At 41.9% G+C, this 19,309-nt stretch overlaps 1 protein-coding gene across 2 annotated transcripts in view; it reads left to right on the plus strand.

The window, feature by feature from the left end:
• Positions 1-3,474: 3,474 nt before the first annotated feature.
• b4galt4 (UDP-Gal:betaGlcNAc beta 1,4- galactosyltransferase, polypeptide 4) overlaps positions 3,475-19,309 on the plus strand; it is a 36,964-nt gene continuing 21,129 nt past the window's right edge. For both annotated transcript variants that reach the window (XM_052013913.1, XM_052013914.1), the window contains exon 1: positions 3,475-4,000. The gene's annotated coding sequence lies outside the window, so the exon portion shown is untranslated. The remainder of the gene's footprint in view (positions 4,001-19,309) is intronic.

Here is a 19,309-nt window from a genome sequence, read left to right on the forward strand (position 1 = left end):
TTCCATAATCCAAATCGTTGATATACGACGTAAAAATAAGTGGCCCCAACACAGACCCCTGCAGAACACCACAGGTAACCAGCAGCCAACCAGAATGGGATCCCTTTATTCCCACTCTCTGTTTCCCACCAATCAACCAATGCTCTATCCATGCTCGTAACTTTCCTGTAATTCCATGGGCTCTTATCTGTTTAGCAGCGTCATGTGCAGCACCTTGTCAAAGGCCTTCTGAAAATCCAAATACACAACATCCACTGCATCTCCTTTGTCTAGCCTGCTTGTAATTTCCTCAAAAAATTGCAATAGGTTTGTCAGGCAGGATTTTCCTTTAAGGAAACCATGCTGAGTTTGGCCTATCTTGTCATGCGCCTCCAGGTACTCTGTAACCTCATCCTTGAGAATCGACTCCAACAACTTTCCAACCACTAATGTCAGGCTAACAGGTCTATAATTTCCTTTTTGCTGCCTTTCACCCTTCTTAAATAGTGGAGTGACATTTGCAATTTTCCAGTCCTCCGGAACCATGCCAGAATCTATTGATTCTTGAAAGATCATTACTAAAGCCTCCAAAATCTCTACAGCTACTTCCTTCAGAACACAAGGGTGCATTCCATCTGGCCCAGGTTATTATCTACCCTTAGGCCATTCAGCTTCCTGAGTACCTACTCTGTTGTAATTGTGACTGCACACACTTCTCTTCCCTGACGAAGTTCTGTTCCTGCAGAAGTTAATGTGCTTGCTCTCTTTGCAGCCACCTCTTCTAGAAATCCAGGGATTTAAACCATCAGTTCCATGAGATTAGATTTTTTTTTGCCTACTAATTTTTATAGAACTTGTTCTTTAATTGTATTATTTTAAATTTCTCACTTGAATTAGTGAATTCCAGTGGGTTGTTCAATTATAGGAATGAGGTACAACTTGTTTACCTGGGCAGGGTTAATTGTTTCAACATATTTATAAGATATCTTAATGAGTCATACATACGTCGATACACACAGTGAAATGCATCTTTGTGTAGAGTGTTTGGAGGCAGCTGCAAGTGTCGCCAGGCTTCCAGCGCCAACGTAGCATGTGCACAACTTCCTAACCCGTACGACTTTGGTAGTTACAGCTATGCCAACACTCCAACTGCAATAAATAGATAATCTTTCTGTATATATTACATTTTATCTTACCAGTTTCTGGAATCAGTACTCCTGTATGAACTGTTTCTACCTCTACCGTTCCCTGCCTGCTCCCTGGCTCCATCTGCCCTTTTTATCTCTCCCTTTATTTATCTCTACCTATCACCCACCAGACATGGTCTCCCAACTCCATCTCTGCCCCTCCTGGCTCTATCTGCCCATCATCCCTCTCCATACCTATTTACACCTATCGCTTGCCTGTCCCTGCCTCCCCTCTCCACTCTTAGTCCTGATGCATTTGTTGACCAAAATGTTGATTATCCCTTTGCCTGTTGAGCTCCTCCGGCAGTTTGTTTTTTGCCCCAGAAATAGGCATCTGCAGTTTCTTGTTTTACTACATGTTTTAATGGGGGAATAAATTACTATTTACATAAAGGGCAACTGCGTTTGATTTTGGGGATTTTTGTGGAGGACTATTCCATCAAAGGCTAATTTAACCAAATCAATTTTTCCTATGTTTTAATTTTTTTACATTGTTCTATCCATTTCCAGTGTTCATTATCAATGTCTGCCTTCGCTAAAAGTTGGCTCCTGAGACAAGGAAAGTGACACATAGTCAATGGCGTAATCCATCACGGAAACAGGCCCTTCAGCCCAATTTGTCCATGCTGACCAAGATGCCATCTAAACTAGTCCCATTTGCCCATGTTTGACCTATATCCCTCTAAACCTTTCCTATCCATGTACCTGTTCAAGTGCTTTTAAATGTTGTTAGTGTACTTGTCTCAACCACCTCCTCTGGCAGCTCATTTATGTACACACCATTCTTTGTGTGAAGAAATTCTTAAATCTTTCCCCTCTCACCTTAAACCCATGCCCTCTTGTTTTTATGTACTTGTACTCCAAGGTCCCTCTGTTCTACAACACTCCCCATGGCTCTACTGTTCACTGTGAAAGTCCTACCCTGGTTTGACTTCTCAAAGTGCAACACTTTGCACTTATCTGAATTAAACTCCATTTGCCATTGCTTGGCCCACTTAACTAGCTGATCAAGATCCTCCTATAATTTTTGAAAACCCTCTTCACTGTCTACAACACCTATTTCAGTGTCAACTGTAAACTTACGAACCACACCTTGTGCATTCCCATCCAAATCGTTTATATAAGTGACAAACAACAATGGGCCCAGCACCAATCCCTGTAGCACATCATGAGTCACAGGCCTCCAGTCTGAAAAACAACCTTCTACCATCACTTCCTACCATCAAACCAATTATGTGTCCACTTAGCGAGCTCTCCCTGGATCCCATACAACCTAACCTTCCATGCGTGACCTTGTCAAAGGCCTTGCTGAAGTCCATATGGACAATGTCTACCGCCCTGTCCTCATCATTCCTCTTGGTTACTTCTTCAAAAAAACTCAAAACAGATTTCTTATTTTCAAGAGGTTCATGGTTTCCATAGTCTCATTGTGGACCATTATTGTTGGATTTGGTGGGTTGGGCAGAGGCAGGTTGATGCAGATTTGACTAGTTCTCTCATTTGCTTTAGTGAATGAGTTAACGAGGTCTTGGAGCTAGGCATCTGAACATGTACTTGTGTAGTGTTGTCTGTGTACTGCAGTTCAATATCTGAGGTTAGAGTGACCTTGCTTCAGGTGCATCATGGTCTTTGGTTGAACAGTTTCCCATTCATCCTGAAGATTAGTTCCACTCCAGGTGGATCTTGTTTGGTGCTGAGCACAGCATTGCAGAGGAAAAAGTTGAGGAACAAACACACTCGGCCTTCATGAGCTTAAGAAATGAAGATTAAAAAAGAACTTCAGATGCTGGAAATCTGAAATAAAAACAGAAAATGCAGGAAACACTCAGCAGGTCAGGCAGCGTCTATGAAAAGGGAAACAGTCATCATTTCAGGTCAGGTTTCATCAGAACATTTCCAAGCTCGTTACAGAGTAAGCACATAGTCACATAGAGTAATGCAGAAGGGAAACAGCCCTTTGGCCCAACTTGTTCATGCTGACCCACACATAAAGCAGTGGAGGAACTCAGCGGGTCAGGCAGCATCTATGGAGGGAAATGGACAGTCGACATTTCGAGTTGAGACCCTTCATCAGGGCATGCCGACCAAGGTGCCCACCTGAGTTTTTTCCACATTTTCCCGCATTTAGCCCATATCCCTCTAAACCTTTCCCATCCATCTACTTTTTCAAATGCCTTTTAGATGTTGTTATTCTACTTGCCTCAACTACTTTGACAGCTTGTCTCATATACGCACCGCCCTCTGCACATCAGCAGGAAGGAACTGTCAAATGCTTCATTATCTAATGTGTTGCAAAGCTCTGCCTGCATTAAAAAAAACGTTCGTTTTGTGCAATGTTGAAATAACATTAAAATACTTGATTAATGGTCGTCAGTGGAGCGGTAATTTGGAGTTTTATTATGTAATCTAGATAATTATCATGATGCTGTAGAGACAACGGGTCATTATTTTTGGTTAACGTTCGGTAATGCGAGGGCAACACAAACAGAGTTATTCCCAGCAGCAGTCCTCCATTCCTTGAGCAGCAGCACCGATTGGGACGCGGTGCAGTGCAGAGCACATCCCTAACGCCGCGTTCGGTGCGGGAGCCTCCGCACCACTTCCCCCTCCCCCCGCCTTCTCTCTCTCTCTCTCTTTGCCTGGGCTGCTTGAGTTATCCGCAGGCGTAGGCAAGGCAAGGCCTGAGGTACTAGCTGAACCTGTCTGAGAGCAGAACGGCGGGCCGTCTCCCGGAGAGGCTGCGCACAGTGGTCAATGTGAGCTCGTCACAGTTCTCGCTTCTTGCCTCTTCCAGAGGCTGAGGTAAACATCGGGAGCACGGCAGCCACCATCGGGTGAGTGGATTTTCTGGAAGAATTGGTGTCGTTTCTGGGTTTTTGTATGCATGTAATTTTTTTTCAGGAGAGGGGGGAGGGGAGGAAGCGGGGGCTTAAATTTAATTGGTATTTCCGTTTAAAATGTATGTAGCGGTAGCTGAAGGATTCGATATGTGGCCCATTTCTGGTGATGTTGGGTGTAAACGTCTAATGGGCAAAAGAAGGGCCCGGCTGGTTGTGGTTATACTGATGGTGAACCAGGCACTAGGGAGTCTGCCATACCCAGTTAGACGACCAGAAAGAAGGTCGTTCTCTTTTTATTTATATATATATAAATTTCCATGGTGCTTGTCGCTAGCCCTGGGGGTCTCCTGTGTTCCTTGAGCGTGTACTTCTGTTGTAATAATGGCAAGCATTCAAGGAAACCATTGGGGTAGGGAATTCAACAAACGTGCGTTCGATTGAGAAATAAGAGCTCTGTTAAGCAAAGTAATCCATCGTGGCATTAAGCGAAGTATTTTTTTTATATTGAGAAGGCTTGTAATGCAATGCTGCCAGTTGGATTAAAACATTGCATTGAGAGTGTTTTAGGAAGCAAGAGCCAATGACCAAATCATTAATAAAGGCAGGGCAAGATTGGTTTTCGGAATAAATGAGTAAGTTGTAAGGACTTCCGCACTGTGAAGAGGAAGAGAGTAGCGAAAATAAATAAGGTTGCTATCGAAGCTGACGGGAGGAACTATAGTGGGGGAAATAAAGAAATGGTTGAAGTACGAAACAGACTTCTCGCTGCCTCGGTAAAGCGGCCAACATTATCAAAGACCCCATCCACCCTGGACATTCTCTCTCTTCCCTCTCCCATTGGGCAGAAAATGCAAACGCCTGAAAGCACGTACCACCAGGCTCAAGGATAGCTTCTTTCCTGCTGTTATAAGACTATTGAACGGTCCCCTGCTATGATAAGATGGACTCTTGACCTCACAATCTACCTCATTATGGCCTTGCACCTTATTGTCTACCTCCACTGCACTTTCTCTGTAATTGTAACAATTTATTCTGCATTTTTTTAGAACACTACAGCACAGTACAGGCCCTTCAGCCCATGATGTTGTGCCGACATTTTATCCTGCTATAAGATCTATCTAACCCCCTCCCCCCCTTCCCTCCCCCAAGAAAACTGCAAAGTTAAAAAGTTACCACAGTGATTGCCGTTTAAAAAGTATTTTCCAAGAAGATTTTCAAAACAAAAAATGGAGCAGGAACTAATGGCCCATGAGCCCCTCAACCATTGAACAAAATTGCTGCAGATATACCTTGTCCACATTTCTATCTGATCTCCAACTCCCTTCATTCCCCCAGCATACATTTATAAAAATCAGTCTTGAATACATCTCATTCTACAGAATTAAACCCACTGAGTGCTGAAGTTTTCCTTACCACCTCTCAAAGGAGTAGCCCCTTGAGCAAGAATCGATTCATCGAATCTGTACCACCTTGAAGACCACTATGTGCATGGAGACCAAAACTGTACACAATACTCTAGATGTGACCTCGCCATTGCCCTGTTCAATTGCAGCAAATTTTACCACCCATGTTCTTCAACCCCCGAGCAATTAAGTTCAATTATTGGTTGTAAGGTGCTTTGGGACGTTTCAGTGGTTATGTAAGATGCAATTTTAACCAAATTTTTTTCATCCTTTTGAGTTGCTCACTATTACTAAGCAGATCTACCTGGTAAATAAATGAATTATTCAGAACCATGACATTGGCTTATATTTTCAGTATGTTAGATGAGGCATGTGGACTCTTTCTTGTTGGGTTAAATTCTGCCTGTTATTACTGACTGCTGTACTTTGTGCTTTTATGTTCCTGTACACCTCACTTTTCCATTTAACCAACCTCGCCCAATTGCAACATTTTTGGCTGCAACAAGCGCTCTTTTGTTTGCAAGGACAACAGCAACCATTATTCAACCGCAGAACCACCCTATTTGAAACGGAAGGATGTGCAAAGTAATCTGATGTGGTTCATAAATTTAATAAAAATGGAAGATAAATATTTTGGTACACATCGCAATAGGTAGAATTAAGAATGAATTACAGTAGTCTTTTGTGTGTTAATACCTGCTGCTGTAACCATATCCCTAAATTTGCCTGACTGATTCTTGGCTATGCTTATGCCAGAAATTGTGAACTTGAATTTTTTTTTGCAGTTACAATGATTCTGGGTTATGTACTCTCACTGAATCATCGTACTTGGAGGAGGCAGTTGAGGAAGACCCCTGTGGTGACATTCCCTGTGGCAGGCAACATGGTGACCCCTCTGTAGTTGCCTCAGCCCTACTTGTCTCCATTTTTTTTGAAGATGGTTACAATTGCGGTGTATCTGTGAGGTACCCTGGTACATTGTCTCCTCTCCTGGATATGTATGATATTCTTTTTAAAAAAAAATCCAGGATAAGTGGCTGAGGAGTTGGGGCAGGGTTTCAGATTTGTTGATCATTGGGATCTCTTTGTGGGAAGTTATGACCTGTACAAAAGGGACGGGTTACACCCAAACTGGAAGGGGACCAATATACTTATGGGTGGGTTTGCTAGAGTTGTTGGGGAGGGTTTAAACTAGTTTGGCAGGGGGATGGGAACCAGAGAGAGAGTTCAGAGGTTGGTGCATTTAGTGTACAAGCAGATGCAGAGTGTAGAAAGACTGTGAGGAAGGACAGGCATTTGAAAGGGCAAAGTTGCAGTCAGTTGGATGGGCTAAAGTGTGGCTACTTTAATGCAAGAAGTATAAGGAACAAGGGTGATGAACTTAGAGCATGGGTAAGTACGTGGAACTATGACATGGTGGCCATTACAGAGACTTGGCTGTCGCAAGGGCAGGAGTGGCTGCTGGATATTCCGGGGTTTAGATGTTTCAAAAGGGACAGGGACGGAGGTAAAAGAGGTGGGGGAGTGGTCGTGCTGATCAGGGACGGTGTCACAGCTGTAGAAAGGGAGGATGTCCTGGAGGGATCGTCTACTGAGTCAGTGTGGGTGGAAGTCAGAAACAGGAAGGGAGTTATCACTCTATTGGGAGTATTCTACAGACCACCCCCCCCCCCCCCCCCAATAGCAGCAGAGACACTAAGGAGCAGATTGGGAGGCAGATTTTGGAGAAGTGCAAAGATAACAAAGTTGTTGTCATGGGTGATTTCAACTTCCCTAATATTGATTGGCACCTCTTTAGTGTAAAGGGGATAGGGCAGAGTTTGCTAGGCATGTCCAAGAAGGATTCCTGACACAGTATGTGGACAGGCTGACTAGAGGAGAGGCCATTCTGGACCTGGTACTAGGCAATGAGCCTGATAAGGTTTCAGATCTCCTGGTGGGAGAGCATTTTGGAGACGGTGACCATAACTCCTTGACCTTTACCATAGCCTTGGAGAAGGATAGGAGCAGACGATACGGGAGAGTATTTAATTGGGGGAGGGGGAATTATGATGCTAGTAGGCAAGAACTTGGGAGCGTAAATTGGGAACAGATGTTCTTGGGGAAGTGCACAGCGGAAATGTGGAGGTTGTTTAGGGAGTACTTGCATGGGGTTGTGGATTGGCTTGTCCCATTGAGGGAGGTTAAGGATGGTAGAGTGAAGGAACCATGGTTGACAAGAGACGTAGAATATCTTGTCAAGAGGAAGAAAGAAGCTTACCTGAGGTTTAGAAAGCATGGATCAGACAGGACTCTAGAGTTACAAGGTAGCCAGGAGGGAGGTTAAGAATGGACTTCGGAGAGCCAGAAGGGGGCATGAGAAGGCCTTGGTGAGTAGGATTAAGGAAAACCCCAAGGCGTTCTACACGTGTGTGAAGAATAGGAGAATGACTAGAGTGAGGGTAGGACCAATCAGGGATAAAAGTGGAAACATGTGCCTGGAGGTCCTTAATGAATACTTTGCTTCAGTATTCACCAGTGAGAGAGAGCTTGATGTTTGTGAGGATGGTGTACGACAGACCGATATGCTAGGGCATGTCAACCTGAGAAAAGAGGATGTGCTGGAACTTTTGAAAAACATTAGGATAGATAAGTCACTGGGGCCGGATGGGATATATCCAAGATTATTACGGGAAGCAAGGGAAGAGATTACTGCGTCTTTGGCAATGATCTTTGTGTCCTCACTGGCCACAGAAGTAGTGCCAGATGATTGGATGGTGGCAAATATTGTTCCTTTGTTTAAGAAAGGGAGTAGGGATAACCCTGGGAATTATAGACCAGTGAGTATTCAGTGGTGGGCAAATTACTGGAGAAGATTCTTAGAGACAGGATTTATGGGCATTTAGAGAAGCATCGGCTGATTAGGGACAGTCAGCATGGCTTTGTGAGGGGCAGGTTGTGCCTCACGATCCTGATTGAATTCTTTGAGCATATGACAGGGCACATTGATGAAGGTAGAGCAGTGGATGTTGTGTACATGGATTTTAGTAAGGTATTTGATAAGGTTCCTCATGGAAGGCTCATTCAGAAAGTCAGAGGCATGGGATCTAGGGAAGCTTGGCTGTGTGGATTCAGAATTGGCTCACCCATAGAAAACAGAAGGTGGTTGTAGATGGAGTGTATTTTGCCTGGAGGTTAGTGACCAGTGGTGTTCTGCAGGGATCTGTTCTGGGACCCCTGCTCTTTGTGCTTTTTATAACTGAGTTGGATGAGGATGTGGAAGGGTGGGTTAGTACATTTGCTGATAACACGAAGGTTGGTGGTGTTGTGGATAGTGTAGAAGGTTGCTGTAGGTTACAACAGGACATTGATAGGATGCAGAGCTGGGCTGAGAAGTGGCAGATGGAGTTCAACATGGAAAAGTGTGAAGTGATGCACTGTGGAAGATTGAATTTGAAGGCAGAGTACAATGTTAATGGCAGGACTCTAAGCAGTGTGGAGGAACAGAAGGATCTTGGTGTCCATATCCATAGATCCCTCAAGGTTGCCGCACAGGTCGATAAGGTTGTTAAGAAGGCGTGTGGTGTGTTGGCCTTCAATAGTCAGGGTATTGAGTTCAAGAGCTGTGAGGTAATGTTGCAGCTCTGTAGAACTCTGGCTAGACCTCATTTGGAGTATTGTGTTCAGTTCTGGTCGCCTCATTATAGGAAGGATGTGGAAGCTTCAGAAAGGGTGCAGAGGAGATTTACCAGGATGCTGCCTGGATTGGAGAACATGTCTTATGAGGATAGGTTGAGTAAGCTAGGGCTTTTCTCTTTGGGGAGAGGAGGAGGATGAGAGGTGACTTGATAGAGGTGTATAAGAGGCATAAATCGAGTGGACAGACAGAGACTTTTTCCCAGGGCAAAAATGGCGAACGCAAGGGGACATAATTTTAAGGTGATTGGAGGAAGGTATAAGGGGGATGTCAGAGGTTAGTTTTTTTTTACACAGAGAGTGGTGGGTGCATGGAATGCACTGATGGCAGAGGTTGTGGGGGCAGATACATTAGGGACATTTAAGAGACTCTTGGCTAACCACATGAATGATAGAGAAATGGGAGGGAAGGGTTAGGTAGATCTTAGAGCAGGATAAAATGTCAGCACAATGTTGTGGGCTGAAGGGCCTTTTATGTACTGTAATGTTCTAAGATGGTCTTTGAGTAACTTGAAAGATTTTTAAAAAGTAAAAAAAAATGCTGAAAATCTGAAATAGAAACAGAAAGTACTAGGGATTCTCAGCAGGCCAGGCAGCATCTGTGGAGAGAGAAGGGCAGTTAATGTTTTGGGTCAGTGATCCTTCATGGGAATCCTCCACAGATGTGACTGACCAGCTGTGTATCTCCAGCGTGTTCTGTTATTAAATTGGGGTGTTTAGCATTTCAATACAAGCCTTACTAGCAATTAATTCTACAGTTTATGAAAAGAAAATTCAACATAATTTCATTGTGGCTCTGCAAATTGAGTCTCCATTATATGAATGAAATGACTGGATACACTTAAATGTGAAAATCAATGCTTATCCCCTGGTGTAAGCTTAAAAGCACAAAGAAATTTTTCTGTGATCATTTTTTATCCTCTTGAATGTCTGTTCTCTAGCCTGAATTGTTTGGAATCTGTTTACAGTACTTGCTTTTTGAGGTAATGAAATATTTTCTTAATGTCTGTTGACAGGCAAGATTTAAGAAATTAAGGTGGGCAAAATATCCTACTGAGCATGGGGGGGGGGGGACACAGAAGAGTTCCAACACTTTCTCTCATGATAAACCATTTATAATTGATTAGATATTAAGTTGGTGTACAAATATTTTTATCTGAATTTTAAGGGCTTACAAATAAAGATTCTTTTATCTACAAGATTTGGTTGGGGTTATCCTAAATTGCACAGCATCTGTAGAGGGGGAAAGGAATTGTTGATGATTTGGGTCAAAACCCGGGACTGATGCAGGGTTTCGACTCAAACATCGACAATTCCTTTCCCCTCACAGATGCTGCTTGACCCGCTGAATTCCTCCAGCAGATTGTTTGTTGCTCCAGGTTCCAACATCTGCCATCTCTTGTGTATCCTCAATTGCACAATCAAATTGTGAAATTTCACTGTGCGACATACCTACGGCATTTGATGGATGTTGAAAGGCTTCAATAGCGCACAGATTGCCCACTGAACTCCAAAAGCTCAGTAGTGAAGAGCTTCATTTACAAATCTCATTGTCCACATCGGGGAAGGAAGAAGTCCCCTAAGATCTCGGAGATACAGTATTTGGGGTCAGTTTCAAGAAAGAAGACAAATCAGATGGTGATAACTACAGAGAGGTCTCCCTGCCGTCAGTTAATGCCAGGATCCTCCTTAACTGTCTTCTTCCAGTGGCCAAAGTGTCACTGCCAAATTCTTAATTACTATAAACTGAGATCATCACTTGGAAATATTTTCAGGACCAAACTTCTTTATTTCTCTGCAGAGATAGAGAACTCTGTTGTTACCCCGACTCACTGTTGGCTACATCTGGTCAGAGTCCAAGGGAGTCTGTTTGTACATTGATTAGCTAACAGATTTATACAGTTCGAATACGTGAGAGATGGGGGTGTTCACGTTCCGTGGCGGTCTACAATGTCTACAGCAGTTACTCCTCAATCTGTACTATTTGTTATCTTCGGCTACAAGAATATCTGCAACCGCTTGCTGACCAGTTCTTACCAAACAAGGGCTTGTTATTCATTCTTTACATATTCTGTTATCCTGATATTGTGTATCCATACCCTTACTTCTGTACACCATCTTTTTCAGCACTTCTTAAGCTTTCCGTGGCCCTAGCCCTGAATTCTTAACCCTTTGAGCTCTTCAATTTACAAAAATCTTATCAAAAGAGCCGCTCTTGAAATTACAATGTGAATTCTGTCCATCTAGAGGGACAGTAGACATGATGGTTACTGTGCAACAACTCGAGAAATGCATGGGGCTTTACTCTATTAAATGGGAGAGACTATGGAACTCTCTCCTCAAATTTGGCTGCCCACTGAAATTTGCCCCCATCTTCCATTTGCAATGTGATGGCATACAAATCATGATGCAAACCAACTCTACAGCAGAACTGAATCCTGGTGAAGACCTACGTCTGACAAAGCTGTGTCATTGCTCCAACACTTCTCTTGGTCTTTCTCACTACACTAACTAATGCGAAACTGTTTAACCTACGGTGACCACACTTCAGAACCAAGGTCACCCAAGACTCAGTAGTTGCCTACCCACTGCAGCTCAACAGTCGTGTTTGCACGCACACTGAGGCCGAGCTCCAAGACATCACTGACTTGTTCAATGAAGCTTAAAAGAAGTTGGGCCTTCCACTCAACATACACGACCAAGGTACTCTGCTAAGTTTTCGTCTATACCACGCTGCTCTCCAATTATAAAGGCTCAAGTACACTAAAGGTGTGCAGGAAAGCCTAACTTCTGATGTCATTTTGGAAAATATATTTCTACTCATTAGCAGTTATAAAATCCTACAGCTAATCGCATGGAATTGATAATAGTTGTCTTGTTGCCTCTCAAGCAATTAACAAGCCACTTTAACTGGTACCACACATCTCCAAATTCTGTAATCTAGAGATGAATTATAGAGGTGTGTTTGTTCTTTAAGTATCAGATTTATGATCCAAATCTGTTCGTGCTTGGGCCCATCAGTTCCTGTGTCCTTTCTCAGGCACACTTAAAGTAAGCCTTGATGGTCACTGTGTTTCGGATTTGTGTGTTTTTAAAGTTAAACGGTATGCCATATACCTCATACATTTCTAAATAATGGTATTCTACTGTAGATAGTAGTATAACCAGAGAGTAACATTATACCTAATGGAACCAGTATGGGAGGATATTACAAGATACTGTAAGATAAAAGCAAAAGACAAACATTGAATGAGGGCATTATTAAAAAGTGATATCACTTTGCTACAAAAGATGCAAGACTGATGATATATAATCAAAATTACAGTATAACAAAGAACAATTGGCCAACACCTAGATCTTTCAGTTGCACAATAATGGATTGGAGTGTTAATCCAGCATGTCCTACTTGTAATACATGGTTAAAATAGCACCCTTTTATATCGTTGCTACTAAAAATCATGTAAAATTTCTACATTCATGATCTCACTAAAAGCAGCAGAAATGTGGGAGACATTGAATTTTATATTTTCAAGATTGACAGTGGCGGTGATTAAGTACTGTAGCAAAACATGCAATGTAGATGGAATGTTTTACATTCAACTGAGTAGATGGATCCTTGGTTTAATGCCTCTCGTGAAGGTACATCACTGGGTCAGTTTAGGTTTGTGGTTAAATTTCATTAGTGGGATTTGAAGCCAGAGCCTTCTGATTTATAGACAATAGGAGCAGAAGTAGACCTTCGAGTCTGCACCGCCATTTTGAGATCATGGCTGATCCTCAACAATCAATATCCTGTTCCTCCCTTGTCCTCATATCCCTTGATTCCCCTATCTATAAGACACCTATTTAGCTCCTTCTTGAAAGTGCCCAGAGAATTGGCCTCCACTGCCCTCTGAGGCAGTGCATTCCACAAATTCACAACCCTCTGGGAGAAGAAGTTTTTCCTCACCTCTGTCCTAAATGACCTACCCTTATTCTTAAATCATGCCCCCTGGTCCTGGACTTCCCCAACCTCTGGAACATATTTCCTGTCTCTATCTTGTCCAATCCCTTAATAATCCTGTATGTTTCAATCAGATCCCCTCTCAATCTTCTCAATTCCAGTGTGTACAATCCCAATCTCTCCAACCTCTCAGCATAAGACAGTCCCGACATCCCCGGAATTAACCTCGTAAACCTACGCTGCACGCCCTCTATAGCCAGGATATCCTTCCTTAACCCTGGAGACCAAACCTGTACACAATACTCCAGGAGTGGTCTCACCAGGGCCCTATACAAATGCAAAAGAATCTCTTTGCTTTTGTACTCAATTCCCCTTGTAATACAGGCCAACATTCCATTAGCCTTCATCACTGCCTGCTGCACTTGCTCATTCACTTTCAGTGACTGATAAACAAGGACTCGTAGATCCCTTTGTATTTCCCCCTTGCCTAACTCCACACCATTCAGATAATAATCCACCTTCCTGTTCCTGCTCCCAAAGTGGATAACCTCTCACTTATCCACATTAAACTTCATCTGCCAAGTATCTGCCCACTTACCCAACCTATCCAAATCACCTTGAATTCTCCTAACTTCCTCTACACGTCGCACTGCCACCCAACTTTGTATCATCAGCAAACTTGCTAATGTTATTCACAATGCCTTCATCTAAATCATCAACATAGATCGTAAACAGCTGTGGTCCCAGCACCGAGCCCTGTGGCACCCCACTAGTCACGGCCTGCCATTCTGAGAAACATCCATTCACCCCTACCCTTTGTTTCCTATCCGTCAACCAGTTTTCTATCCATGTTAATACCCGCCCCCCCAATTCCATGAGCCCTAATTTTACCCACCAATCTCCTGTGCGGCACTTTATCAAATGCCTTCTGAAAGTCGAGGTATACAACATCCACTGAATCTCCCTCGTCTATTTTCCTGGTTACATCCTCAAAAAAAACTCCAGTAGATTAGTCAAGCATGATTTGTCCTTGGTAAATCCATGTTGACTCGACCCAATCCTATCATTGCTATCCAAATATGCTGCTATTTCATCCTTAATAATGGACTCTAGCATCTTCCCCACCACAGATGTTAGGCTAACTGGACAATAGTTCCCTGTTTTCTCCCTCCCTCCTTTCTTAAAAAGTGGGATAACATTAGCCATTCTCCAATCCTCAGGAACTGACCCTGAATCTAAGGAACATCGGAAAATGATCACCAATGCATCCATAATTTCTAGAGCCACTTCCTTTAGTACCCTGGGATGCAGACCATCTGGACCTGGGGATTTGTCAGTCTTCAGCCCCATTAGTCTACCCATCACCATTTCTTTCCTAATGTCAATCCAGTTCAGTTCCTCTGTCACCCTCTGCCTTTTGTCCATCCTTACCTCTGGGAGATTTCTTACATCTTCCCCCGTGAAGACAGATCCAAAGTACTTATTAAATTCGACTGCCATCTCCCTGTTTCCCGTAATAATTTCACCCGATTCGGTCTTCAAGGGCCCAACATTGTCCCTAACTAACTTCTTTCCCTTCACATACCTAAAAAAGCTTTTGCTATCCTCCTTAATATTCCTGGCTAGATTGCCTTCGTACCTCATTTTTTCTTCCCGAATTACCTTTTTAGTTAAATTCTGCTGCACCTTAAAAATTTCCCAATCTTTTATCTTCCCACTCAGCTTGGCTCTGCCATAGTTCTTCCTTTTTAACACAATGCTATCTCTGACTTCCTTTGTCAGCCACGGTGGCCCCTTTCCCCTCTTTGAGTCTTTCCTTCTCTGGGGAATAAACTGATCCTGCACCTTGTGAGTGCGTTACCCATTAAACCAGAGATGAAGCTTAAACCATTCTATTCAATACAAACATATGACCATCTGTTTGGAACAGTGAGTTTGATAGTTCAAGCTGAAGATGTCTGTGAGATCAGTGTTGGGGTCATTGTGTTCTTTTAATCTTAGTTTCTGATTTTATTTTTGTCTTTTAATGACTGTCTGATGATTTCATAGTCACTATACTTGGTTTTACTTACTGGTTGATTTAGTTAACTAAATTTAAATTCCCCAGTAGTGGTGATAGAATTTACTGTATATTCCTGAAGTATTCATCAAGACCTCATGATTACTACATTGCTGTTTCCTGTTTTAAGCAACCTGCCACAGCCCATGTCACATCACCATTGTTACTTATTGAGGTTATGATGGCTCTGAGCTTACTGATACACATTTGGCCATGTATTTTTTTTCTAATAATAACTATATTGTTCACATTTGTATGTTTGAGTGACATTGAGGAAATAGACCTCAAATTTACAAATTGCCTTGGCAATTGATGTTTTCAAGTTTAATTTCTTTCACCATGTTTACAATTTTAAACTTCAATCTATCATATCTCCCCAGGAGTTTGGTTTCAACTCATAGTGTGACTATGAAGCAATGTTGAATATTCTTTAATGTGTTCTGAGCTAATGACCAGTATTAACTCTTGGAGTAACAACTCTGAAATTAGTGGTGACTTTTATTACTGTTCACCTCCTGGTCTCTGTAGATTAACATTGCATTTAAACAAAGCATAGAGCCAGAGGGTATTTTGTGACCATGGAAGTAAATTTGCTTTTCTGTGATGCTTCCAAAGGGGTGCATGCATGAGATTCGGTTTTAATATTTAACTGTAAATGAACCTCTTCCCTTCTTTTGTTTACAATGATATGCTTTGGTATTTACAACACAGAATATGGCAGAATTGATAACCCACTCTAGTTTAAGTGGCTTTGAATTTCTGGTTCTATCTCTTGATTCCCTGAAGAACAGTTGAAAAGACCACATTTGTTCCCAAATCCCTTAAAAGCAGTTTTTCACGTAAACAATTATAGTTACTTCCGAACTATTTCCCTCCAAAAAAGACAACTGTTTTGAAAGATTATAGTTAGTGATTTTTTTCTGTTATCATCTTAATGACTCATAGCTGACTTCAATAATATGACTTGTTTGTATGTAACACACAATAAGAGCAAAGGTAAGCTTGCTTTCATCTTCATCATTTCAAAGCTCTGCTTGTTTTGTGAAATCATTTGCTGTTATAAAGCAAATCAATTATTAACTCTTAACTACCTGAGAAATCTTAGCACAATTGTCTAAGGTTTAATTGGATGGGTGGCTGGGGAAAAGGAAGAAATTTTAATGTTGAGGATGGAACTGCAGCTGATTTTTTTTTGTGTGGGTATGTCATAGAAAAGAGATCTCAAACATGAGATGATTTAGAGAAGAGGGAAATTATAGTAAAAGGTGGCACAGTGGTACAGCTAGTAGACTTGTTGCATCACAGCTTCAGTAACCTGGGTTCAATCCTGTCCTATGACACTGTCTGTGTGGAGTTTGCACATTCTCCCTGTGACAGTGGGTTTCCTCTGGGTCCTCCAGTTTCCTCTGGTATCCCAAAGATAAGTGGGTTGGTAGGTTAATTGACTTCTGTAAATTGCTGCCAGTGTGTAGCTGAGTGGTGGAATATGAGGGGGGGGGGGGGTTGATGTGGAGAATAACATGGGATTTGTATAAAAGGGTGCTTGATTGTTGGCACAGGCTCTGGTTGAAGGACCAGTTTCCATGATATATGATTATTATCTGGATGATGTGAGGGATGAGAATTGTGGCAGGGCCGAGTGGTTGGCACGTAGTCCATGTTCAGAGTGGAGAACAGAATCGGAGGGAATTGCAAAAATAGAGGGGCAAAAATCCACGGAGCTGCAGTTAAATGTATTTTAAAATCAACTCAGGACAGGAGGAGCCAATCAACATGTGGCTGAATAAGGACAAGGATGTTGGCAGTTGAGTTTGGAATGAGTTAGAATCTGCAAAAGGTGGAGCTTGGGAGGGTGACAAGGGAAATGAAGGATGTTGATCATGTGATAATTGCATCAGTAAAAGTACCATCAGGAGCAATGTTGAGTAGAGATAGAGGTGGGTAGGTTTTTATGGAAACTGAAATAGGCAATATTGGTGATGCTGTGAACAGCCGAATTGTTTTCGGGATTGACACTAAGATTGCCCAATAGTAGGTGTTAGCTGTAATAAGTATCTGAATTAGGTACTTTACGGCACTTTGAAATACATCTTGGGCCCTCGGCCAGATTACCAAGCAATTGAATCGCAGAAACATACAGCCTTGCATCCCACCTCGTAAATGCTGACAGTGAATAGTTGTGAAGGCAAAGGACCAGAAGGCTGTCAAGACTCAGTAGCTGCGTTCATTCAAACCAGATTTTGATAGCTTCTGCAATATTCAGGGAATTGAGTGATATGGGGATGGTATTGGAAAATGGTGCTGAGTTGGAAGATTGATCATGATCTTGATGAAAGATGGAGCAGACTTGAATGGCCAGATGCCCTACTCTTCCTTCTATTTCTTATGTTCAAATGTTTGATGGAGACAAAAGAGGATGGTGGAAGGAAGGCATCTATACGAAGAATTGGAAGGATCAGAGGATGGACCTTGGGTACTATGAAGAGAAGTACACTCACAGGGGGAGATGCCCATTATAGAAAATAGGTTGGCTAGGACTGAAACTAGAAATGACTTTGCAATGGAATTGGACTAAGCTGAACTGGTAATAGTGGAGAAGGCGGTTGCTGTGCCACATTTCAGAACTACGGACTAGGTAAAGAGTAGATGCTCAAGATATCTGTGGTGACCTTGTTGCTGTCAATGGAACAGAAGATGGATTAAAGGAGTTTGAATTGGGAGTGCTGACAGATTTGAAGAGATTATACAGAATGAGTGGCAATTATAGAGGATTACATTTTTTTTCGCAGAAACATAAGATTGTGAAAAATGAGTTGGGGAGCAATGATGGAGATTATCCTAGTGTTTAAATGCTTCGTGAATCTCTTGGCAATAGGATGGTAGTTGATAGTTCAGATTTGATGAAGTGTATTTTGGTAATTCATTGGATTGTTTTTCAGTATTTTAAATTTTATTAGGTTGTTTGTTCTGAAATATCAAGTAATTTCATGGTTTGGGAGTTTTAATCACAAATCCTCTGATCTGTTGTCTGATGTGAACTCTGAGATTTGGCAGAATAACATATCCTGATGCATTGAGTACTTTTATTATCGGTCTAGTATACTACAACACCAGTATGAAAGACATCCCTGTCAATCAAGTGTCACTGAGCTTCTCTCATTTCTGCTGTTGATACTTTCAAAGCAAACAGGAAGTGCAAGCTGAAGACTGGCTGACTGGATATGCAAGGCTGGCACAGATGAGACCAGTAGAAATGTCTGCTCCAACGTCCATCCCTCCTTTTGGGTTGAACTATCAAACTGCAATCTAGTCATTATGTGACTGAAGTATGGGAGTGACCTGCCCTTGAGTTTGCACCAAGGTGGAGAATGGAAAAAAAAATGCTGCCATCATTGTAGTTTCCACACACAACTTGTAGAACTGTTGGGTAAAGGCTGGGTTAGTGCCCTCATGATTGAACAGATTATCAGAAGTATTTGTAGACTTCCGTATTACAAGATTGGTACTTGGAATTGTATCTGTTCATACTATTGATTTTTGGGGAAAGGAGCAGTTTAGTGTAGCAACCTTTGCCACCACTACATAACGCCAATATTCTTTTCTATCCCCAACCTGAAATATAGGAGTGTAGGGGAAAGGCCAATGTTTTACTGATTTTCAGTAAATGAGTTGTAACTATATTAGATGTGAGCTTTGGTTTTTACCAGATGGGTACCTTGTAGCTGTTACAATGGTGCAATCAATCTCATCCTCTTTCTGGAATAAAATGATTCTAAATTATGTATTAATTTCAAATAAATCACAATTGAATAACACCTCGTATATTTTGAAGATTGCAAATTAAACAATTTTAGGCAATAAATTGTTTAGAGATATTATCTTGCAGGTGAAGTCAGCACCCACAATGCACACAATTTGATCCAACAGAGACAACATGCATGCCACTATTGGAGATGAGAATTTTGTCCTGGGTTTTGATTTTTCTTTTTGTAGTCGTGTTTAAATTGAGCAAGTTTGTGATTTGTCATTATCATGACTTCCCCATATTTGCAAGCAATTAAGTGAAATCATTTTATGAATAGTACTGATTGTCCTGAAAAGAATACAATCAAACCAATTTATTACAAAGTACCAATCTTGGTTAAATTACATAAGTTCTTGCTCTTATTGAGATGGGATGCCTTTTCCTGTAAATTGCTACCCATTTTGCATCAAAAAGTATT

The sequence above is a fragment of the Pristis pectinata genome, chromosome 4, assembly GCF_009764475.1.
Source record: "Pristis pectinata isolate sPriPec2 chromosome 4, sPriPec2.1.pri, whole genome shotgun sequence".
Classification (NCBI taxonomy): domain Eukaryota; kingdom Metazoa; phylum Chordata; class Chondrichthyes; order Rhinopristiformes; family Pristidae; genus Pristis; species Pristis pectinata.